Consider the following 23,485-nt stretch of genomic DNA (forward strand, 5'->3'; position numbering starts at 1 on the left):
CGAGAGTTCAAACAAATGCTGCGTTAGGCTCCAAAAAAGGAGCGTAGAGCATTTTTACCGCAAATGCAACTCTCGATACCAGAGTTGCTTACGGACGCGGCCGGCATCAAAAACGTGCTCGTGCACGATTCTCCCATAGGAAACAATGGGGCTGTTTGAGCTGAAAAAAAACCTAACACCTGCAAAAAAGCAGCGTTCAGCTCCTAACGCAGCCCCATTGTTTCCTATGGGGAAACACTTCCTACGTCTGCACCTAACACTCTAACATGTACCCCGAGTCTAAACACCCCTAACCTTACACTTATTAACCCCTAATCTGCCGCCCCCGCTATCGCTGACCCCTGCATTACACTTTTAACCCCTAATCTGCCGCTCCGTAAACCGCCGCCACCTACGTTATCCCTATGTACCCCTAATCTGCTGCCCTAACATCGCCGACCCCTATGTTATATTTATTAACCCCTAATCTGCCCCCCACAACGTCGCCGACACCTACCTACACTTATTAACCCCTAATCTGCCGAGCGGACCTGAGCGCTACTATAATAAAGTTATTAACCCCTAATCCGCCTCACTAACCCTATCATAAATAGTATTAACCCCTAATCTGCCCTCCCTAACATCGCCGACACCTACCTTCAATTATTAACCCCTAATCTGCCGACCGGAGCTCACCGCTATTCTAATAAATGTATTAACCCCTAAAGCTAAGTCTAACCCTAACACTAACACCCCCCTAAGTTAAATATAATTTTTATCTAACGAAATTAATTAACTCTTATTAAATAAATAATTCCTATTTAAAGCTAAATACTTACCTGTAAAATAAATCCTAATATAGCTACAATATAAATTATAATTATATTATACCTATTTTAGGATTAATATTTATTTTACAGGCAACTTTGTAATTATTTTAACCAGGTACAATAGCTATTAAATAGTTAAGAACTATTTAATAGTTACCTAGTTAAAATAATTACAAATTTACCTGTAAAATAAATCCTAACCTAAGATATAATTAAACCTAACACTACCCTATCAATAAAATAATTAAATAAACTACCTACAATTACCTACAATTAACCTAACACTACACTATCAATAAATTAATTAAACACAATTGCTACAAATAAATAACATTAAATAAACTATCTAAAGTACAAAAAATAAAAAAGAACTAAGTTACAGAAAATAATAAAATATTTACAAACATAAGAAAAATATTACAACAATTTTAAACTAATTACACCTACTCTAAGCCCCCTAATAAAATAACAAAGCCCCCCAAAATAAAAAATTCCCTACCCTATTCTAAAATACAAATATTACAAGCTCTTTTACCTTACCAGCCCTGAACAGGGCCCTTTGCGGGGCATGCCCCAAGAATTTCAGCTCTTTTGCCTGTAAAAAAAAACATACAATACCCCCCCCCAACATTACAACCCACCACCCACATACCCCTAATCTAACCCAAACCCCCCTTAAATAAACCTAACACTACCCCCCTGATGATCTTCCTACCTTGTCTTCACCATGCCAGGTTCACCGATCCGTCCTGGCTCCAAGATCTTCATCCAACCCAAGCGGGGCTAGACATCCACTGAAGAAGTCCAGAAGAGGGTCCAAAGTCTTCCTCCTATCCGGCAAGAAGAGGACATCCGGACCGGCAAACATCTTCTCCAAGCGGCATCTTCTATCTTCTTCCATCCGATGACGACCGGCTCCATCTTGAAGACCTCCAGCGCGGATCCATCCTCTTCTTCCGACGACTAGACGACGAATGACGGTTCCTTTAAGGGACGTCATCCAAGATGGCGTCCCTCGAATTCCGATTGGCTGATAGGATTCTATCAGCCAATCGGAATTAAGGTAGGAATTTTCTGATTGGCTGATGGAATCAGCCAATCAGAATATAGTTCAATCCGATTGGCTGATCCAATCAGCCAATCAGATTGAGCTCGCATTCTATTGGCTGTTCCGATCAGCCAATAGAATGCGAGCTCAATCTGATTGGCTGATTGGATCAGCCAATCGGATTGAACTATATTCTGATTGGCTGATTCCATCAGCCAATCAGAAAATTCCTACCTTAATTCCGATTGGCTGATAGAATCCTATCAGCCAATCGGAATTCGAGGGACGCCATCTTGGATGACGTCCCTTAAAGGAACCGTCATTCGTCGTCTAGTCGTCGGAAGAAGAGGATGGATCCGCGCTGGAGGTCTTCAAGATGGAGCCGGTCGTCATCGGATGGAAGAAGATAGAAGATGCCGCTTGGAGAAGATGTTTGCCGGTCCGGATGTCCTCTTCTTGCCGGATAGGAGGAAGACTTTGGACCCTCTTCTGGACTTCTTCAGTGGATGTCTAGCCCCGCTTGGGTTGGATGAAGATCTTGGAGCCAGGACGGATCGGTGAACCTGGCATGGTGAAGACAAGGTAGGAAGATCATCAGGGGGGTAGTGTTAGGTTTATTTAAGGGGGGTTTGGGTTAGATTAGGGGTATGTGGGTGGTGGGTTGTAATGTTGGGGGGGGGTATTGTATGTTTTTTTTTACAGGCAAAAGAGCTGAAATTCTTGGGGCATGCCCCGCAAAGGGCCCTGTTCAGGGCTGGTAAGGTAAAAGAGCTTGTAATATTTGTATTTTAGAATAGGGTAGGGAATTTTTTATTTTGGGGGGCTTTGTTATTTTATTAGGGGGCTTAGAGTAGGTGTAATTAGTTTAAAATTGTTGTAATATTTTTCTTATGTTTGTAAATATTTTATTATTTTCTGTAACTTAGTTCTTTTTTATTTTTTGTACTTTAGATAGTTTATTTAATGTTATTTATTTGTAGCAATTGTGTTTAATTAATTTATTGATAGTGTAGTGTTAGGTTAATTGTAGGTAATTGTAGGTAGTTTATTTAATTATTTTATTGATAGGGTAGTGTTAGGTTTAATTATATCTTAGGTTAGGATTTATTTTACAGGTAAATTTGTAATTATTTTAACTAGGTAACTATTAAATAGTTCTTAACTATTTAATAGCTATTGTACCTGGTTAAAATAATTACAAAGTTGCCTGTAAAATAAATATTAATCCTAAAATAGGTATAATATAATTATAATTTATATTGTAGCTATATTAGGATTTATTTTACAGGTAAGTATTTAGCTTTAAATAGGAATTATTTATTTAATAAGAGTTAATTAATTTCGTTAGATAAAAATTATATTTAACTTAGGGGGGTGTTAGTGTTAGGGTTAGACTTAGCTTTAGGGGTTAATACATTTATTAGAATAGCGGTGAGCTCCGGTCGGCAGATTAGGGGTTAATAATTGAAGGTAGGTGTCGGCGATGTTAGGGAGGGCAGATTAGGGGTTAATACTATTTATGATAGGGTTAGTGAGGCGGATTAGGGGTTAATAACTTTATTATAGTAGCGCTCAGGTCCGCTCGGCAGATTAGGGGTTAATAAGTGTAGGTAGGTGTCGGCGACGTTGTGGGGGGCAGATTAGGGGTTAATAAATATAACATAGGGGTCGGCGATGTTAGGGGTAGCAGATTAGGGGTACATAGGGATAATGTAGGTGGCGGCGATTTGCGGTCGGAAGATTAGGGGTTAATTATTTTAAGTAGCTTGCGGCGACGTTGTGGGGGGCAAGTTAGGGGTTAATAGATATAATACAGGGGTCGGCGGTGTTAGGGGCAGCAGATTAGGGGTACATAAGTATAACGTAGGTGGCGGTCGGCAGATTAGGGGTTAAAAATTTTAATCGAGTGGCGGCGATGTGGGGGGACCTCGGTTTAGGGGTACATAGGTAGTTTATGGGTGTTAGTGTACTTTAGGGTACAGTAGTTAAGAGCTTTATAAACCGGCGTTAGCCAGAAAGCTCTTAACTCCTGCTATTTTCAGGCGGCTGGAATCTTGTCGTTAGAGCTCTAACGCTCACTGCAGAAACGACTCTAAATACCAGCGTTAGAAAGATCCCATTGAAAAGATAGGCTACGCAAATGGCGTAGGGGGATCTGCGGTATGGAAAAGTCGCGGCTGAAAAGTGAGCGTTAGACCCTTTAATCACTGACTCCAAATACCAGCGGGCGCCCAAAACCAGCGTTAGGAGCCTCTAACGCTGGTTTTGACGGCTACCGCCGAACTCTAAATCTAGGCCTGAGTCATTACCAGATGGTACAAGCACCTTAGGCTCTCTGAGCAAGTGCTGTGCTTAAAATGCTGGTGCACGGTGCATACTTAAATACACTTTTGAAACAGCTATAACACTTATTAAAAGGCTCACTAGTTGAATTCAACAGACTGTCAATGCTATTAAGCTGAGTGCCTAGATGTAGCCCAGTTCATGATGTCATCAGTGGGTGGAGCTTGGCAGCCATTTCAAACTGACCAGAAACTATTCATTTTAAAATAACTTTTTTACCGTTCCTGCTGCATGATATTAAAAGGGTTCAGGAGACTATTTGCAGCTTAATCTAAGGTAAGACTTTAAGAAAGATGACTAAGGTGTAGACTGCCCCTTTAATCATCCATTCCTCTTATTTGTTTTGATGCCTTTCTCTAAACTTTCTAAAATTGGTTACCAGGTATTAATATAGCAACATAATTATGCTTTCTTCCTTCGTATCTCTGCCTCTAATATATAAAAATATGTTATTAGCTTTAGAATCTCTGCCTTGCATTGCAAACTCATTATTAATTTGTTATCTATAAGAACTCCTAAGTCATGTTCCTCTTCTGGAAGTCTTGTCCCACCTAAATAATAAAAAGCATGCAAAATCCAAGTATATCAGATCAATTGATTACCTTTCTATTTAGTCTTCCATCCTCATAGAATATAATTAAATTAGTTTGACATGATCTATTTATCATAAAACCATGATAATTTAAACAAACATACTCTTGAATATAATCATTTATATCCCTTCCAGTATTTTCCCCACTACAAATGTCAGGCTTACTGGTCTAAAGCTTCCTGATTTAGCTTTGCTTCCCTTTTAAAAAAGTAGCACCACATCAGTTTTATAACAGTCCTGGGGTACTTTAAATGAGGATAATGAATCTTGAAAAATTAAGCGTAGTGGTTTAGCTATGGTTCGTTGCTAAGTTCACTTAGAACCCTTGGGTGTGTTCCTTCTGGAGTGCACCTGGAATTTTATGTAGCTTGATATTCTTTTTTTCCTGATGTTTTCTAGAGATAACCAAGATATTGGTAAGGTCTTGTATGTTCTAGTTTTTTTTCAGTGTCTCATCCATCGTTTCTTCTTTTGTGTATACTGAAGAGAATAAATGGTTTAGCACCTCAGCCTTCTCCTCGATCACTGTAAATCATTCAACCCTTCTCACTTTTTACTATACCTATATTTTCCTTTTTAGATGTGTTGGTCATTTATACATTTAAAAAACATTTTAGGGTTTGTGTTAGAAACCTTTGCAATTAATCAATAATTTTTAAATGTGCCCTTGCATTCTTTGTTGCATTACTTATATACAGGGAGTGCAGAATTATTAGGCAAGTTGTATTTTTGAGGATTAATTTTATTATTGAACAACAACCATGTTCTCAATGAACCCAAAAAACTCATTAATATAAAAAATGAATAGTTCTGGAAGTAGTTTTTAGTTTGTTTTTAGTTATAGCTATTTTAGGGGGATATCTGTGTGTGCAGGTGACTATTACTGTGCATAATTATTAGGCAACCTAACAAAAAACAAATATATACCCATTTCAATTATTTATTTTTACCAGTGAAACCAATATAACATCTCAACATTCACAAATATACATTTCTGACATTCAAAAACAAAACAAAAACAAATCAGTGACCAATATAGCCACCTTTCTTTGCAAGGACACTCAAAAGCCTGCCATCCATGGATTCTGTCAGTGTTTTGATCTGTTCACCATCAACATTGCGTGCAGCAGCAACCACAGCCTCCCAGACACTGTTCAGAGAGGTGTACTGTTTTCCCTCCTTGTAAATCTCACATTTGATGATGGACCACAGGTTCTCAATGGGGTTCAGATCAGATGAACAAGGAGGCCATGTCATTCGATTTTCTTCTTTTATACCCTTTCTTGCCAGCCACGCTGTGGAGTACTTGGACGCGTGTGATGGAGCATTGTCCTGCATGAAAATCATGTTTTTCTTGAAGGATGTTTTTCTTGAAGGATGCAGACTTCTTCCTGTACCACTGCTTGAAGAAGGTGTCTTCCAGAAACTGGCAGTAGGACTGGGAGTTGAGCTTGACTCCATCCTCAACCTGAAAAGGCCCCACAAGCTCATCTTTGATGATACCAGCCCAAACCAGTACTCCACCTCCACCTTGCTGGCGTCTGAGTCGGACTGGAGCTCTCTGCCCTTTACCAATCCAGCCACAGGCCCATCCATCTGGCCCATCAAGACTCACTCTCATTTCAACAGTCCATAAAACCTTAGAAAAATCAGTCTTCAGATATTTCTTGGCCCAGTCTTGACGTTTCAGCTTGTGTGTCTTGTTCAGGGGTGGTCGTCTTTCAGCCTTTCTTACATTGGCCATGTCTCTGAGTATTGCACACCATGTGCTTTTGGGCACTCCAGTGATGTTGCAGCTCTGAAATATGGCCAAACTGGTGGCAAGTGGCATCTTGGCAGCTGCACGCTTGACTTTTCTCAGTTCATGGGCAGTTATTTTGCGCCTTGGTTTTTCCACACGCTTCTTGCGACCCTGTTGACTATTTTGAATGAAACGCTTGATTGTTCGATGATCACGCTTCAGAAGCTTTGCAATTTTAAGAGTGCTGCATCCCTCTGCAAGATATCTCACTATTTTTGACTTTTCTGAGCCTGTCAAGTCCTTCTTTTGACCCATTTTGCCAAAGGAAAGGAAGTTGCCTAATAATTATGCACACCTGATATAGGGTGTTGATGTCATTAGACCACACCCCTTCTCATTACAGAGATGCACATCACCTAATATGCTTAATTGGTAGTAGGCTTTCGAGCCTATACAGCTTGGAGTAAGACAACATGCATAAAGAGGATGATGTGGTCAAAATACTAATTTGCCTAATAATTCTGCACTCCCTGTATTCAGAATAATGAATCAATACAATTTGAATAATTTAAATGCCCTACATTATTTTTTAGTTTCTCTGAACATATTTGTATTTAGCCACATTGGCTTAAATGTATTTCTTTTATAACAATGTGGTATGTGTTACTATTAATATATACATACATATATATATATATATATATATATATATAAAACAATATTTTAAATGTTCTCCCTTTATGCAATTTAATTATATTTTTGGTTGGACCCTTATAACACTGCTTATTGAAACGTTTTTCAAATATGACCATGTTGTGAGGATACTTACGTGACCTCCCGGGCCGGCCCCTCTGGTCTTGGCATCTAACATTTTTCCTTCAGCTGCGGTTACAGCTCTAAAGGCATGCTCAGCCGCATGGTGCCTAAATTTAAATGGGCCTCGTCTTATTTACTGGAACTCACACATGGAGGACTAAGGTGTGGAAATTCCTATAAAAGCTCACTTAGCCCATTCCTTTGGGCTGAATTATTGCCTTCTAACCGTGTTCCTGATTCCTGCAAAGTAGAAGCATACTTACCTTGCTACCTTTGTATGCTTACCTTGTTCCAGAGACTCTTGCATACTTGCCTTGTAGCTGCGTATGCTCACCTTGCTCCAGACACCATGCATTCTTACCTGATACCTGTATGCCCATCTTTTTCCAGAGATTAAGCATATTTACCTGATACCTGCGTATTCTCACATTGTTCCAGAAATCAAGCATACTTGCCTTGTACCTGCGTATGCTCATCTTGCATACTTGCATACTTGATACCTGTGTATGCTTAATAAACATTCTGTAAACTATATAAAAATATTCTATGTATTATTTAGAATATTTTACAGTATGTTTATATTAATTTTTATTAATATTTTATATTTAATATTTATACTATGTTCTCATGTGTCCTAAGCTGACCACGTTAAGATCTAAATTGAGAAAATGTGCAAAACGCAAATTATACATTCCACATAGAAAATAATGTACTTTTTATTATGAAATTTATATTTTGATATATATGGCTGATACTGTTGATGTAAAATACATTTTGAAACCTATATACTGTATATATATATATATATAAAAATAGATAGGCAGGTATAGGTATATACGCACATATATAGATACACATATTTAAGAATAAGAAGTACAGAGAAGCAAAAGAAAAGGCAGGCACACCAGAATATCTTGAAATCTTTTACTCAGACATCAATAAGGCAGCAGTACAGAGCAATGTTTTGGGGCTCTCGTCCCTTTTTCAGGCTCCTTTTTAAGAATAAAAAGTACATTATCCTGTAAGTGAATAACATTGAAATGTTAAATATGTACAATATATATTTATACACATACATATACCTATACATTTTTAGACATGTAAATGAATGTATCTCTTTGTTAAAGCCCTTTGCAGCCTTTTTTCTTTCTAACACCTGTTTTGTTTTGCACATCCGGTTTCACAATTTAATTGTAACTAGATTGGGTAAACGCATATGAAAATGTAGTAATTTTATAGGGACTTAAGATTATTACGTTTTCATGTGTTAAATCTAAATTGTGAAACCCGATGACCAAAAAGCATATATTACATTACTATGTTTTTCAAATAGAATTTTTCTTTATTTATTATTTAAATAAGTGAAGAGCATTGGAATGTTAAATAGGTACAGTAAATATACCTTAGGACACATAAATACATAAATATATATGAACACACATACACATACACACACACACACACACATATATATATATATATATATATATATATATATATATATATATAAAGAGAAAAACTGTTTGAAACACACAGACTAAAAACTGTGCACACTAATATACACAATGCAAGGATCGTTACATACACCAAAAAATTGTTATATGCAACAGATATGTATACATAAGATCAGAAAGTCTTATCTGGGGACCAGTGTCCTTTTCCCTTCACTTCACACTCTGGGAGGAATGGCAGCTTATCAAATAGTTCTCCAGTACCAAAGCTGGAGTTCAAATGTAAATGAGTCAGATCTGTAGGAATAAGCTCACAAAAAAAATTCCTCATAGTGTTATCATGTTTAATAAAAATTCATAAAACAATCACACAATTCCCCATTAAAGGTGGCTACTCACAAGACTCAATCAATATGAGGTAAGGAGTAGGCAATGAGCACCACAGCTGGTGAAGCTGAAAATAATAAAGTCCCACTTGTCAGTTGTAAAGACAGTATGCGTCTGTCCTCGGCTCTATAGATGCAAAGTGGTTCGCTGTATGTTCCGCTGTGTGGTGACCAAAAAATGTCCCACCTTACGCCACGGTGCAAGACGCCGAAAATTCAAACTTGTTACTCAGTAGTGGTTCGAAGTTTTCCTTTGTTGCCACATTGCTTTGGCATCTATTGTATCCGGATTGGGAACTTTTTTGGTCTCCACACAGCGGACCACACAGCGAGCCACTTTGCATCTATAGAGCCAAGGACAGACACATATGGTCTTTCAAACTGACAAGTGGGACTTTATTATTTTCGTCATCACCAACTGTGGTGCTCATTGCCTAATCCTTACCTCATATTGATTGAGGTTTTGTCTTGTGAGTACCCACCTTTAAGGGGGGATTGTGTGATTGTTTTATGAATTTTTTATTAAACATGATAACACTATGAGGAGATTCTTTGTGCGCTTTTTCCTACAGATCTGACATATATATATATATATATATATATATATATATATATATATATATATATATAAAAAGCCTTTTGAATGGCTTTTTTTTCTAACACCTAAGACTTCATATCTTTGAGCCCTTCTACATTTTTTAATGCATTTTTCTTATAATTTTTATCAGACAATTATTATGAGTGTAACTAAAAATTGAAATGTATTTTTGATGTGTTTTGTGCAACTTTTTTGTCTCGCGTAACAGTTAACCAAAGCTCGGAAGTCAAGCTAACCCGAATCGCATCAAATTTTATAGTGCTCAAGCAAACACATTTATTTTCACGTAATACGCACACTATTTCCGACAACCTCAAGGAGCAGCGAAATACCACTTATCGCTCATGCACTACACTTGTGACTTGTGACTCGTAATCTAGCCCCTAAGCCTCCCAGGGTGATTGACAGCCCCTGCCCTTGAGTGATTGGTCACTTTGATAAATGAAGCTTTATAGCTCCTTACGGGCAGTGAGATGTTTTATAAAATTCTTATTTGTTAATCATAATTTCTAAGAATTCTTATTTCACCTTGGTCTAGTCACTCTAGCCATTATCTTGCAAGCAATCTACTATTAATTCCAGTTTTTAAACTTTTACCTAGATGTATGGAAAAAAAATATTGTATAATTTATATACTTGCTTTTACATGTATGGCAGGAAGAAATTTTTTTTTTAAACTGTCAGGTTTTTCCCTAAGCATTTAATAAACTTTAAAATTAATGTAATATCCCTTTAATGTTATTGAAACAAACTTTTAAGATTTTAAACTTGTGATTGCTTCCTTAAGAAGCAACCATGGTCTAGTTCTTTTGATACATGTGGAGTCATTGTTCTAAAGCTACTAATCCAAAGCACATCTTTTACAAATGAAGCTAAGCCATAGTCCTCAATGTAGATAATAATTTTACACTTCTGTAAATTAGTGACTAAGGGCAACTATTTTAGCTTGTAATGCTGATTTTTCAGTTCACTTTCTTTTCTGAAAATCTAGACCTATAGCAATGAAGTAAAAAAAAATACATATAGTCATTATTTTCTCTTACATATAGAAGATTGCTTGATGCCTTTACATTATTAGCCATACTCATCCTTTCAGCAGTAATGAGACTCTTGACACACAAACTGATTACTTTATCTGCAACCAATTAAATTACTTTTGGGAAAGAAATGTCTTCTTACTAAAACACATTTTTACGCTTCTTTGCTTTTATAACTTCTACATTTTACAACATTGGCTTCCATTCAATTAAAATTCCCTTAACAATTGTATTACATGGCATTGTCTGAGGTTTTTTAATGTCAAACTCATTCCAAATCATTTGAAAACAGTCTGATAATTAATTTGTTTTACTAAATATTTGTGCCTTTTACAGGAACAACTGAACACAAACTTTCCAAACAATCGGCTAGATTACGAATTTTGCGGTAAGAGGGGTGCGGTACTAACTTGCACTTTATTCTCACCGCTTACTTCCATACAGCGCTTGTATTACAGGTTTTTACAAACCCGACGTTAAAAGGCAAGAAGTGAGTGTAGAGCAAAATTGTGCTCCATACCGCACTCCAGAAAAAAATCTAACACCTGCAAAAAAGCAGCGTTCAGCTCAGTAACGCATCCCCATTGATTCCTATGGGGAAACTAAAGTTATGTCTACACCTAACACCCTAACCTGAACTCTGAATCTAAACACCCCTAATCTTACACTTATTAACCCCTTATCTGCCGCCCCCGACATCGCCGACACCTACATTATACTTATGAACCTCTAATCTGCTGCCGCCAACATCGCCAACACCTACATTATATTTATTAACCCCTAATCTGCTGCCCACAACATCGCTGAGACCTACATAATGTTATTAACACCTAATCTGCCGCCCCCAACGTCGTCGCCACTATAATAAACATATTAACCCCTAAACCGCCGTACTCCCGCATCGCAAACACGAGTTAAATATTATTAACCCCTAATCTGCCGCCCCTAACATCGCTGCCACCTACCTATATTTATTAACCCCTAATCTGCCGTCCCCAATGTCGCCGCCACTATATTAAATTTATTAACCTATAAATCTGTCTAACCCTAACCCTAACACCCCCTAACTTAAATATAATCAAAATAAATTTAAATAAAACCTACAATTATTACCTATTTAAAAATAAATACTTACCTGTAAAATAAACCCTAAGCTAGCTACAATATAACTAATAGTTACATTTTAGCTAACTTAGGGTTTATTTTTATTTTACAGGCAAATTTGTATTTATTTTAACTAGGTAGAATAGTTACTAAATAGTTATTAACTATTTAATAACTACCTAGCTAAAATAAAGACAAATTGACCTGTAAAATAAAACCTAAGTTACATTAACACCTGATTGGAACAGCCAATAGAATGCGAGCTCAATCCTATTGGCTGATTGGATCAGCCAATAGGATTGAAGTTCAATTCTATTGGCTGATTGCATCAGTCAATAGGATTTTTTCAACCTTATGTCTGATTGGCTGATAGAATTCTATCAGCCAATCGGAATCTAAGGGACTCCATCTTGGATGACGTCATTTAAAGGTACCTTCATTCAGCAAGAAGATGTCGATTGAAGAGGATGCTCCGCGTCGGATGTCTTGATGATGGAGCCGCTCCACGTTGGAAGGATGAAGACAGAAGATGCCGTCTGGGTGAAGACTTCTGCCCGTCTTGAGGAACACTTATGCTGGCTTCGTTGAGCACATCTTGCCACTTAGATGAAGTGGATCTTCGGGGATTAGTGTTAGGATTTTTTAAGGGTGTATTGGGTGGGTTTTATTTTAAGATTAGGGCTTTGGGCAGCAATAGAGCTAAATGTCCTTTTATGGGCAATGCCCATCCAAATGCCCTTTTCAGGGCAATGGGGAACCTAGGTGTTTTTAGTTAGGGTTTTATTTGGGTGGTTGGTTGTGTGGGTGGTGGGTTTTACTGTTGGGGGGGTTGTTTGTAATTTTTTATACAGGTAAAAGAGCTGATTTTTTGCAAAAGGCCCTTTTAAGGGCTATTGGTAGTTTAGTTTAGGCTAGGGTTATTTTTTTATTTTGGGGGGGCTTTTTTATTTTGATAGGACTATTAGATTAGGTGTAATTAGTTTAAAGATCTTGTAATTTGTTTTTTATTTTCTGTAATTTAGTGTTTTGTTTTTTGTAATTTAGCTAATTTTATTGAATTTAGTTAATTGTAGAGTTAGGTTAGGTGTTAGTGTAACTTAGGTTAGGTTTTTTTTTACAGGTCAATTTGTATTTATTTTAGCTAGGTAGTTATTAAATAGTTAATAACTATTTAGTAACTATTCTACCTAGTTAAAATAAATACAAACTTGCCTGTAAAATAAAAATAAACCCTAAGCTAGCTACAATGTAACTATTAGTTATATTGTAGCTAGCTTAGGGTTTATTTTACAGGTATTTATTTTTAAATAGGAATAATTTAGGTAATAATTGTAGGTTTTATTTAGATTTATTTTAATTATATTTAAGTTAGGGGGTGTTAGGGTTAGGGTTAGACTTAGATTTAGGGGTTAATAAATTTAATATAGTGGCGGCGACGTTGGGGCGGCAGATGAGGGGTTAATAAATGTAGGTAGGTGGTGGTGATGTTAGGGACAGCGGATTAGGGGTTAATAATATTTAAATAGTGTTTGCGAGGCGGGAGTGCAGCGGTTTAGGGGTTAATATGTTTATTATAGTGGCGGCGATGTCCGGAGCGGCAGATTAGGGGTTAATAATTAAATTTTAGTGTTTGCAATGTGGGAGGGCCTCGGTTTAGGGGTTAATAGGTAGTTTATGGGTGTTAGTGTACTTTTTAGCACTTTAGTTATGAGTTTTATGCTACGGCTTTGTAGTGTAAAACTCATAACTACTGACTTTAAAATGCGGTACAAATCTTGATGGGATAGGGTGTACCGCTCACTTTTTGGCCTCCCAGGACAAGCTCGTAATAACGGCGCTATGGAAGTCCCATTGAAAATAGACTATATGCAAATTGCGTAAGTTGATTTGTGGTAAGGCCAAAAAAGTGTGCGGTGCCCCTAAACCTGCAAGACTCGTAATACCAGTGGTAGTGAAAAAGCAGCGTTATAACCTGATAACGCTGCTTTTTCAGTATAATGCAAAACTCGTAATCTAGCCGAATGAAACTTCTAGTAGCAAGGATTTTTGAACATTTCCAATTTAACACCTTGCTTATTTTGAAAACACAATGTGGCCTTTTGTAATGGAGTGTCTTGGATGTTCAGTACCCTTGTTAATAAAAAAAAGTTTAAAAAAACAAAAAAATAACAGTTCAAATAATACTTAAATTATGGAAATTGCACATAGAATAATTGTGATATATGGTAGGTATAAATCTGTGATCATATACGAAAGCAAATATGTGTTTGCTGGCAGTAAAGAAAATTAAAAAATGTGGAGCACTCTAGTGCGGTCAAATAGAAAATGTTTATTCAAATAGCATATATATTAGGTAGATAGAAATCTGTGATATATAAAAGCAAATATGTGTATGCTGGCGATAAAAAATAAGTATATAACACTCAAGTGTGATCAGATAAAAATAGCAGATATTTAAAAACACATATTTTCACAAACATACATAAGGGATGTCTCCCTTCAATTAAAACAATGTAGCTAAAATGCCTATTATCAGGGAAAGTGGGCCACGATCTGTGCTCCTTTAATAGGACTCTTATGTCAAAAATGTTTTTTAACAACAGAAAAATAGGAAAATAGGATATGAGTCCCAGCGGTTTCCAAATAATGTGGGGAACTGATTTATTAAGGCAGTTTATATAGGTGTAAATATAGCTAATAAGGTACCTTATTGATGCAGTGTTTCCTTTAAGCAGTGTTGCGTTAAGCTTTTAACGAAAAAAAGAGATGGTATACCTTCAGCTAGGGTGATATTTCTTCTCTGCTTCCAAACAGCGATCTGTTTGGAGTGTATATCAGCTAGCTCCCAGTGGTGCAGAGATGGAAGATTTGCCTTATTTATGCAGTGTTTCCTTTAAACAGCATTGTGTTAAGCTTTTAACAAAAAGACAAAGATGGTATACCTTCAGCTGAGATGATATTTCTTCCCTGCTTCCAAGCAGCGATCTGTTTGAAGCATATATCAGCTAGCTCCCAGTGGTGCAGAGATGAAAGTTTTACCTTCACAGAAATATGAACATCATTCAAATGGATGCAATTGTGAATATACCTTCTAGGCGTTCTATTTCACAGTCCTTGGTAATGGAAGTAACAGGCGACAGTGTAACAACTGTATGTGCAAATGTAGCACTCTGTGAATGGTGGTCTTCAGATCAAAGGTGTATACCACTAGTAGTGGTGTGAACGTTCATAAAGCAATTCCTGAACGATACTTGGAGAGCTGGATGCTCAGTTTGTGGTAGTGAGGCTGTTTAGCAAACAGCTAAAAATTTGGATTCCAAAATCAGTAGTAAAAGCTGACTGTGATGCAATCAGTAGTTCAGAGCAAAGTTAGGATTAGTCCTGGTCAATGCGTTTCGCCACTGTAGGGCTTTATCAAGACATATCACTCTGCACCACTGGGAGCTAGCTGATATACGCTCCAAACAGATCACTGTTTGGAAGCAGAGAAGAAATATCACCCTAGCTGAAGGTATACCATCTCTTTTTTCAGTTAAAAGCTTAACGCAACACTGCTTAAAGGAAACACTGCATCAATAAGGTACCTTATTAACTATATTTACACCTATATAAACTGCCTTAATAAATCAGTTCCCCACATTATTTGGAAACCGCTGGGACTCATATCCTATTTTCCTATTTTTCTGTTGTTAAAAAACATTTTTGAGATAAGATCGTGGCCCACTTTCCCTGATAATAGGCATTTTAGCTACATTGTTTTAATTGAAGGGAGACGTCCCTTATGTATGTTTGTGAAAATATGTGTTTTTAAATATATGCTATTTTTATCTGATCACACTTGAGTGGTATATACTTATTTTTTTATCGCCAACATACACATATTTGCTTTTATATATTACAGATTTGTATCTACCCAATATATATGCTATTTGGATAAACATTTTCTATTTGACCGCACTAGAGTGCTCTACATTTTTAAATTTTCTTTACTGCCAGCAAACACATATTTGCTTTCGTATATGATCACAGATTTATACCTACCATATATTAAAAATAACTCACTGAATATATAAGAAACTTTTTGACCTATGCTTTTTAGCGCTGTCAGTCACTAACATTTTGCATTTATCATTTAGATTATCTTAGAAGGGGTTAATCATTAGTGACAGCCAGGTCCTTTTATCTTTGGCGCTATCCTGTATTCCTTACATTACATAGAATAATTGTAACAGAAATGCAATAAAAAAAAAGTAAAAACAAACGTCAGTTCAAATAACACTTTTTAAATTATTCATTTTGCACATACATTAATTGTAACAAATAACTACAATCATCTAGATATAAATTTATGATTGCAATGCCTTGTTTGGAGGTTTAAACACGTTAATTATAAAATTACACAAAATGCTATGAAATTATTTAATTTAATTAAATATATCATGTCTTAGAGATGTGCTTGCACGCTAACTCTTTAGCTCGCACGCTAACTGTGCTCATAATTACAATTCATCACAGCCTAGGTTAGCATGCATAATACAAGCTGAAAGTAAAAAGTTGACTTGTGCCGTTCTGTAGCAGTTATCGCTTTCGTGCTAACGCGAAACTCCGTTTCACCAACTGAACTTAATTCGAAGTGAGTTAGGAAAACTTTAAGAACATAGAAGAAAACGTTTTTTTTATTTTTAAATATATCTCTCTATATACAGGCATATCTTGTAGTATTGCTCTTTGCTTTATTGTGCTTCACAGATATTGCTCTTTTTACAAATTAAAGGATGTTGCAACCCTGTTTCGAGAAAGTCTATTGGCGCCATGTTTCCAACTTATATACACACGTAAACACATAAATACACATTAATACACACACACACACACACACATATATATACACACACACACACACACCACCAGCAAAAAGATTATGACTCGCTGAAGGCTCAGATGATGGTTAGCATTTATTTAGTATATATAAAGTATATTTCTTTTTTATCGAGGTATGTACATTGTGTTTTTAGAGATAATGGTATTTTAAACTTAATAGACTACAGTATAGTGTTAATATAACTTTTTTATGCTATAGTTATATAATGGAAAATATTCATATTATATCACTAATAAAAGCCTATTTTTGAAGTTGTGTGGAGGTCCTAGAGGAAATTCTTTAAGCAAGAGAGAATAGTTTCTAAACAGATTAGATTTATTTTTAAAATTTTACAGGTTGACAAATATCTTGTGGTTGATCGGGGTGTGGAGCAGTTCAGAAAATAGGAAACAAAAGAATAATACTATTTTTTGTTCTTATTTTCCCCAATATCTTTTCTCTGCCTTTTTTCACTTCCTACACACACACACACACACATATATATATATATCTATATGTAATGATTACCTGAGCAAGGTCTTTTCACTGTAGGCAGATCTAACTAAGGGCTAGATTACACAACGATGGTACATGTGGTTTCACTATGGAAAAAGTTACTTTTTTGTTTTGTGAAGTAGCAAGTCAATCATCACTTATGTGTATTACACTCATAGGTAAAATCCCTTGCGTTCATTACATCCGTGCACTTGCTACGTAATAATTTTTGGGGGGGGATTTGTAGTTTCCTGGAGCTTCAGTCACATATTTTGGTTACGTAACATCGAAACAGGGCCATTTCATGCCACATCTGGGTTAGAGATGGAGCAGGGTTGATAGAGGAGAGGATTAGCTATACCGGTAGTGCTTGAATTTGGTTACTTTATTATCTTAATTTTTTCCCCCACATATTTTTGTAGGTATACACAAACACGAACACATATAGTTACTCATTAGATTGAATATCACACACACACAGAGAAAGGGTTAGGAGTGGAGAGAGTGTTAGGGGGTCAGAAGCCAGCTTATGAGAGTGCAGAAACTGTAGACAGTAGGGATATGAGAGGATCAGCTAGTGATGGAGAAGGGGGTGCTGTAAGGGGAAGAGTTAGATGTTGTGGGGCAAAGAAAAGAATGTAGGTGATAAAATAATGACAGTGGAACATCCAAAACAAGGAGAAGTGGATCAGGGAAAGTGCTGGTTAAAGTGTCATCATTGATATTCAATAATAATATACATTCAACTTAGACAATATTTATATGAGTATCTTTATGTTTATTTACTTACTACGACATTAGTTATATTAACAATTAATGGTGTCCTCTGTGCAAGTTTATAAAAAAAATAATACCATGGGGCCGATTTATTTAGCAGCGTATGCTGCTCATTCTGCGTGAGCCTTCTGGGTCACTGGAATCCGGATTTAAGAAGCAGCGGTCGCAAGACCTTTACCCCTTCCTTCACCTCTGAGGTGGACTACAATCATCCCGATCAGATCCGATTGGAATGATTGACAACCCCTGCTAGCAGCGAATGTGCAGGGGGCGGCATTACACAAGCATTTCACAAGAAAATGCCTGTGCAATGATAAATGCCGTCAGCGTATGCTGTCGGCATTTATCAAAGTTGTGAGGACATCATTTGCTACAGCGAATCATGTCTGCCTGCCACTTGTTAAATCTACCCCCTAGAGGCACATCAGAAGTAAAAATCTAAAGACCAAAAAATGTATTTATATGAAAATTGTAAATCTGGATAACACTGCCTAAGTGAGTTCATAGGTCAGAAAGTGTGTTGTGTACATATATTTATTCTGGTTGATGGTTAATTTTAGTAACACAAAATATGCTCAGCAATTTACACAGCATTTTACATGATGATTTGTAATGGTCATTTATTATGTGTTTTATAATGTTTCAAAATCAGATTCTGATCCTGAGGAGCAGGATGATGATAAAGATTGTAGCCAGGATCAATGTACTGCCAAGGATCTGTCCATCAAATGTGATTAATATATGTCTTAACTAGAAGATAAAGAAACAGAAACTTATGGATGAAAAGGTTAAAAGTCACTGATTTCAGGAAGGACATATACTCAGCTTAATCTTGAGCCTAAAAGATATGCTAAGCAACAATATTTGTATATGCTGCACCTCCAAAGCAATCTGTGCCACCATAGCAAACACTGCCTCACCCATCTCCTATGCCATCTCCTATGATATAACATGTGTTTGAGGTTACTTTTTTTTGACATAGCATATCCAGGAATGATATGGCCTTTTTTGTGTTTGCTGTTATATCTTAGCTAATGTATAGCTATAACATATGTGTATTTTTTCTAAGTAAATATAGCATATCCAGGACTGATATTGGAATATATCCCTGAACATGTGTTTTAACATTTAAGTGAGTCAAGTCTTTTTTTTTAATTGGTTTAAATAAATGTTTGATATTCTTTACAAAAATAATGTGAACAACATTGCAGAATACTTTATTAAGTTAACTTATTTAAAAAAAAAAAAAGAAATAATGGGCAAGATTGTAAGGGGAGCGCAATATATCGCTTTCGCTAAAGTTAAGTGAAATGTGAACACAACCTTGTGTTTGCATTGCACAGAAGCATTGCGCTCACGAGAGCACAATTCCATAGGCTCGCACAGTGAAGGGGTTATTAGTGCAGCGATGGCAGCATATTTTTAAATATATATCTATATGACTATATACATATATATATATGTATGTGTTAATATGTGTATATATACACATATTAACACATAAATATTTATGTATAGTCATATACATATATATTTACTGGTAACACAGTTCCCATAGACCGCAATGTAAAGACACTTTCAGTACAGGTTGTTTTTTTTATAACACCCCATTCCCACCAAATTTAGACCCAAAAAACTGCCTAGTGCAATTGTTTTTATTTAAAAAATGTGCTACATTTTTTTTTAAATAAAAAAACTTTAATTTATTTTGAGGGCATTTGGGGCACTTTTAGAAAATTAACCGTAGATCAGATAGCTGGTTAATTTTCTGAGTGCTAATTGCTACCAAGAGTGGGCACTCAGTAATTTAGAGCTCCACTTGTAATCTAGTTCAATATGTCAAAATAATATTGTTACCGTCTATACAATAACAAAAAAAAAAAATAGACCAAGATTTGTATATGTTTTTTAGTTTTTAGGAATATAAAACCATTTCATAACGTATGATACTTTTTTGCTGAGAACACTATTTTTAAGGAAATACTTTTTATTTGTAAGGAGATACTGTAATCATATTAATACTTAAATGTAATGTACAGAACACAACATTAAAATTTGTCATATTCAGTTGTGGTATTTTTTGATTATTTCTCTTTTAATCTTTTTCTTAAAGATTAATTGTGATTGAGCTCTGAAGCGTACACATGCCTCTAGTCAGGCCTCATTATTTGCATCATTACTTGTAGCAATTTTAAGTGATAAAAAAATGTGCACCCTCCTGAGCTAATCTCAGCATAACTAGCTTTATTTTTAACAAAGTATATGAATTTGATTTATCTAAAATTAATATAGAATCCAATAATTATTTTGTTACATGCTCTTATTCACAAATGTATATATATTATTGTATAGTCTCTTTAAGTCTTGCTTGCTACTTAATGCACAACAAAAAGAAATCCTAACTCTGGGAAGTATAAAACATCTCTTTAAATCTATCAATATATTTAAATAATAACAATCTTACACTTTAACCAAATTTGATCTTTATTTAATTTGTTTTTGAAAAGAAAAATGCAAACACAGCATGCTTCATAATCAAAAGTAATCTTCTTGTCACTTTATCTTCAGTGAACACCTGTAAGTGAAAAAAATGCATAGTGTTTTGAAAATGTAATAGATTGTTTAAATAATTAAAAATTAGACTTGTTTCTAAAAAAAAAAACCCCTCAATTAAGGTTTCTCTATTTACAGCACCGGCACCACGCTCTACTTCTGGACTGTATAATTCTGGGTCCATGTCATCTTGTCTCGCTTGAGGAAGCTGAATATCATACAGAAGCCAATCCGGCTGAGCAATATTGTGCAATATAGCACAAGCTGTGATGATTTTTGAGAACTATGATAAATATATATAAAAAAATATTTACTAGTTACATTTTCCAGAGTTCTTTTTAATTTAGCAGCTCAAAATGCTTAAAATATTAACAATATGTCTGGTAAAGTCCCGTGGATAAATTCTCTATGTGGCCGTCCTGGTTTATATGCTCTGTGCACTTGTACATATATAATGAAAACATATCCATGCTTAGAAATAACAGTTATGTCCCTTTGCAGTGATTCAAAAACCTCAGATACTGATTCCGGTCACATCGCAAGTGCATTTGCAATACAACTAAAAGTACAATCATATTTACTTCATGCCCATTCCACTCTTAAATAATATTCCATATTAAATCTTGGAAATATATTTCCCTTATCTATTTTTCTTAGCATGTGTAAAATAGAATTCTTGTTTATTTAGAATCTATATTCTCAGCAGATTGGATATTTTGTATATATGGAGAATTAATAAATTATTAAGATTATATGTTGTTATAATGAATGCTACATTTATATACATTAAGTCACCTTTCAGGGTTACATTATAAGCTATGTTACCAACAATAATTATATACATTGTTACTGTCTCTTGTAATATCTGGAAACTCATCTACTTTGTATCTAGATATTGGAAAGGGGAAACCTTCATAAGATTAAGAATGCCTGTACATCTAAATCTATATTTAATCCCTTTGGTGGTAAACTTTCCAGGGTATAGATCGAGTAAGTCTCGTCTCTGTCTTATTTTTAGTAATCTGTTATAATTTAATTTCTCTGGTTTAATTCATTTAGTAACCTTAATATCTAGTTCTGAGGGGTCACTATTATGTTTAATTTTAAAATGTCCAGAAACACTGTCGCCTAGATTTAGAGTTCTGCGTTAGCCGTCACAACCAGCGTTAAGGTATCCTAACGCTGGTTTTGGCTGCCCGCTGGTATATAGAGTCAGTCAGGAAAGGGTCTAACGCTCACTTTCCAGCCGCGACTTTCCCATACGGCAGATCCCCTTACATCAATTGCGTATCCTATCTTTTCAATGGGATCTTCCTAACGCCGGTATTTAGAGTCTTGGCTGAAGTGAGCGTTAGAACTCTAACGACAAGACTCCAGCCGCAGAAAAAAATCAGGAGTTAAGAGCTTTATGGGCTAACGCCGGTTCATAAAGCTCTTAACTACTGTGCTCTAAAGTACACTAACACCCATAAACTACCTATGTACCCCTAAACCGAGGTCCCCCCACATCGCCGCCAATCTAATATTTTTTTTTAACCCCTAATCTGCCAACCGCACACCACCGCAACCTACATTATCCCTATGTACCCCTAATCTACTGCCCCTAACATCGCCGACACCTACATAATATTTATTAACCCCTAATCTGCCCCCCCCATGTCGCCGCTACCTTACCTACACTTATTAACACCTAATCTGCCGACCGGACCTCGCCACTACTCTAATAAATGTATTAACCCCTAAAGCTAAGTCTAACCCTAACACTAACACCCCCCTAAGTTAAATATAATTTAAATCTAACGAAATAAATTAACTCTTATTAAATAAATTAATTCTATTTAAAGCTAAATACTTACCTGTAAGATAAACCCTAATATAGCTACAATATAAATAATAATTATATTGTAGCTATTTTAGGATTTATTTTTATTTTACATACAACTTTGTATTTATTTTAACTCGGTACAATAGCTATTAAATAGTTAATAACTATTTAATAGCTACCTAGTCAAAATAAGTACAAAATTACCTGGAAAATAAATCCTAACCTAAGTTACAATTAAACCTAACACTACAATATCAATAAATTAATTAACTAAACTACCTACAATTATCTACAATTAAATCAACTAAACTAAATTACAAAAAAAACAAACACTAAATTACAAAAAATAAAAAAAGATTACAAGAATTTTAAACTAATTACACCTACTCTAAGCCCCCTAAAAAAATAACAAAGCCCCTCAAAATAAAAAAATGCCCTACCCTATTCTAAAATAAAAAGTTAACCGCTCTTTAACCTTACCAGCCCTTAAAAGGGCCTTTTGTGGGGCATGCCCCAAAGAAAACAGCTCTTTTGCATTTAAAAAAAAACATACAATACCCCCCCCCAACATTACAACCCACCACCCACATACCCCTAATCTAACCCAAACACCCCTTAAAAAAACTAACACTAAGCCCCTGAAGATCTCCCTACCTTATCTTCACCACGCCGGGTATCACCGATCCGTCCAGAAGAGGGTCTGAAGTCTTCATCCTATCTGGCAAGAAGAGGTCCAGAAGAGTGTCCAAAGTCTTCATCCTATCTGGCAAGAAGAGGACATCCGGACCGGTAGACATGTTCATCCAGGCGGCGTCTTCTATCTTCATCCATCCGGCGTGGAGCGGGACCATCCTGAAGCAGCCGACGCGGAACCATCCTCTTCTTCCGGCAACTCCCGACTAATGAAGGTTCCTTTAAGTGACGTCATCCAAGATGGCGTCCCTCAAATTCCAATTGGCTGATAGGATTCTATCAGCCAATCGGAATTAAGTTCAAATAGAGGCAGGAATCTCAAGAAAGACTTGTAGTTAAAGCTCGTTAGTAAGAGC

This window comes from Bombina bombina, chromosome 3 (genome assembly GCF_027579735.1).
Source record: "Bombina bombina isolate aBomBom1 chromosome 3, aBomBom1.pri, whole genome shotgun sequence".
NCBI classification, from domain to species: domain Eukaryota; kingdom Metazoa; phylum Chordata; class Amphibia; order Anura; family Bombinatoridae; genus Bombina; species Bombina bombina.